The sequence below is a fragment of the Dromiciops gliroides genome, chromosome 1, assembly GCF_019393635.1.
Source record: "Dromiciops gliroides isolate mDroGli1 chromosome 1, mDroGli1.pri, whole genome shotgun sequence".
Lineage (NCBI taxonomy): Eukaryota > Metazoa > Chordata > Mammalia > Microbiotheria > Microbiotheriidae > Dromiciops > Dromiciops gliroides.
Genome location: NC_057861.1, coordinates 420590723 through 420594072, shown reverse-complemented (window position 1 = coordinate 420594072; position 3350 = coordinate 420590723). Strand labels below are relative to the sequence as shown.

Genomic DNA, 3350 nt, shown 5'->3' with positions numbered 1-3350 from the left:
TTCACCTCTCTGAGTTTTCCCCATATGTAAAATGGGGAACTGGAAGAGTTTCAGAAGTCATCCCATTCTAGTGGTCTTTTAGGATTCCCATTAACCAGCTGGACCAGCACTGTTCTCTATTGATGCTGCAGTCTCAGGGCAGCCTGGGAAGGGAATGAAGAAAGCAGTTATTTCTGTTCCCCTCAAGTCTTGGTTTGACAACACTGAGTTGGACAACCCCAGAGAATAATAAACACTTGCTAAGGGGCCTGTGGTGTACCTAGTTCTATTTCTGTAGTCTTCTGAAGGAAGGGGGAGGGCCAAGAATGATCTCTAGGATTTTCTAGACTTTCTAATCCTCCTATCATTTGGTCTCTACCCTCAAAGACCAATCCATGTTTTCTTCAACACTGGTAAGCACCCTATAGTTCTTAGTACTCCCTTCTTCCTACACCCCCACCCTCTCTCACTCTTTGTCTAATGGAATCTTCAAGCCAACAGATGGCTTGATGGATTTACTAATTGTACACGTTTTCTCCCAACCTTTGATCACACTGATCCCTCTCTCCACAGTACCTTTTTGCCTCACCCCACCCCAACCCTTTCTTTCTGTTTAGTCTGGTGGAATACAAAGAGTCATGGACTTGGAGTTGGAGAATCTAAGTTCAAATGGCAGTTCTGACATTTTTACTTCTTTCACTTAACGACCATGGGACTTGATTTTTCATCTGTAAAATGAGGGAGTTGGACTAGTGACCTTTAAGGTCCTTTCTAACTCTAAATCTATGATCCTGTCCTTTTCCTTAAACCCAACATGTCATCATCACATAATGGTGGATCTAGAAGGGAAATCCAATCCTTCCTTGTACAGATGAGGATGTCGAGCCTTAATCCTCCCTGTTTCACAAAGCCTTCCTTACAGGATCATTACAGAATCAAGGAATCATACTCTCTTCTGAACTCCTGGGGCATTTCTTGATCCTTGAGTTACTTTGATACTTGGCATGGGCTACTTAATAATATCATGACTTGTTATGTTTATATATACTCAACCTGCCTGATAAAATCCATTAGCTTGTTCTTTTTACCTAAAGAACAAAGACAACTAGGGTAATTGAAGAGTGTCCATAAAGACAGGTTTGTACACCAGGAGAATCTTAGTCTCCCACTCTCCAAAGTTAATCTGACCTATCCATGATTTAAAACATTCAAAGGCAGCTAGAATTTGCTCATCAGACTTGGAGCATCTATTTCTCTTTGTCTACCCAGTATAAAAGCTCATAGCCCCTAACACTTGAGGGCCACCCAGAACCAGTTGGTTGCCTGGACCAAGCTGGTTTCCTAGAATTAAATCTTGTAACTCTACATCTTCATGCCCCCTCCCACACACAAAGATTGTGGAGTAGGTGAAGGGTACACATATCCTTTACCTTTTTCATATGAGTAAGTATATCTACTAAATCTGTTTGCAGGCTTTCCATAAAACCTGCAATTAGATGAACAGAATATGAAACTTCCTATGTTGTTTGAAAACCCCTAAACCAGAAACCACACTCTAAGACCAGATTATAAACTCTTTGGGGGCAGGTTCTGCCACTTTGTATACTCCAGTAATTAGCTCAGCTACTTGAAAGTGGAAGATGATTAATTAATTCAAATCAGTCAATCAATTAATTAATCAGTTCATTCATGTAGCTGCCCAAAATGGATCACAGAATCACAGAATTATTGAGTTGAAAGGTACATTAGAGGAAACTGAGTTTAATTCCTTCATTTTGCAGATGAGGAAACTGAGGTCAAGAGAAATTAAGTGACTTACCCAGGATCATACAACTAGCAAATATCTGAGACAGGATTTAAATTTTGATCTCTATGACTCTAAGTCTGGCACTCTCACTGTGCCAAAGAGGTGCTTCATTCTTCTTCACATTCCCCCTGATCACCAAAAGCTTACTGAGATAGAAAAGACAGAATAAAAAAACGTAGCTGCTCTAAAATTTCCCACAGTCCTTGCTTTCTTGCTATTAATTATTGTTCAAAATTAGTATCAGATTTTGTCAACATATGAAAGGACTTCGAGTAAATAAAAAACAACTCCCCCCCCCAGATGATTCAATGGAGAAAATGTTTTATTTCCATCCTCCCCTTTCCTTCAACTTTTATAAATCATTGTTGTCTCATAAATTTTATTTTTTATATCAGAGACAAAGTACCCTAATAAAAAAGCAACTTGTGCTCACTTTGGCAGCATAGATACTAAAATGGGAATAACCCAAAGAAAATGAGACCAGCTTCTCTGCAAGAATGACATGAACATTGTTGAAGTGTCCCATATTTTTTCAAAGAAAAAAGAAAGTAAATTGGAGAGCTGCTTGGGGCTACTGGACTCTCCAAGACTAGGAGTGGCTCCCTGGAAAACCATTCATCCCTCATGCAGCTTAACCATTTGATTCAGCAAATCAGAGGAAAGACCTGATCTTTCCAGCTCCCATGCCTGCTTTCCTGGTTTGCCACAGCCTGTTCTAAAGGCTGCCTGAAGCCTTAAGGAACAAAATGTTTCCACATGAGTAATGCTATTTCGGTGCTCCTTGCCCAAAACCGCATAAGAAGGGCAGAGTGGGAGGGGGATTGCTCCCCACTCAACATTTTTTAAAAATTGAGTCTAGAGCTAACTCTCAAAAGAAAAGCATTCATTCTAGAACTTCAAAGGAAGGAAAATAAGGCCCTGTATTCCATGGCAGCTCAGTTCAGGCATAGTTCTCCATGTCCTTCTCTAGTTTATGCCACTTGAGTTCTACTGGTCAAGAAAAAGTAAAGAAAAGTATCAATAAAGTTGTTCAGTCATGTCTGACTCTTCCTGACCCCATTTGGGGGTTTCTTGGCAAAGATACTAGAATAGTTTGCCATTTCCTTCTCCAGCTTATTTTACAGATGAGGAAACTGAGGCAAACAGGGTTAAGTGACTTGTCCAAGGTCACACAGCTTGTAAATGTCTGAGACCAGATTTGAACTCTGGAAGATGAGCCTTCCTGACTCTAGGCCCAAGCTCTATACACTGTCCCACCTAGCTACCTCAGCAATAAAGCACCATCCCTCATAAACTTGGACTATATCCTCCCAAAAATTCTTACACCATCATTGGAAAGAAAGGATGTGTAAACAGAAAACCAATGGAGGGAACATGTGTGAACAGAATACATACATAGAAGAGCTCACATATCAGGTCCACCTCCTACCCAGAAGAAGGGGGTTTGCTATGTATCTTTCAGCTTAAAGTCCACAGATTAGCTAGTCAGATATGAAGCATCTAGGTGGCACACTGGATAGAGTGCTGGGCCTGGCATCAAGAAAAGGTGAATTCAAATCTAGGC

At 40.6% G+C, this 3350-nt stretch overlaps 1 non-coding gene across 1 annotated transcript; it reads left to right on the top strand.

Annotated features, from left to right (window-relative positions):
- The first annotated feature begins 2211 nt into the window (after positions 1-2211).
- LOC122737750 lies at positions 2212-2318 on the top strand. Its single transcript, XR_006354529.1, has one exon. It is a non-coding gene; the product is annotated as a U6 spliceosomal RNA (small nuclear RNA).
- The last annotated feature ends 1032 nt before the right edge of the window (positions 2319-3350 follow it).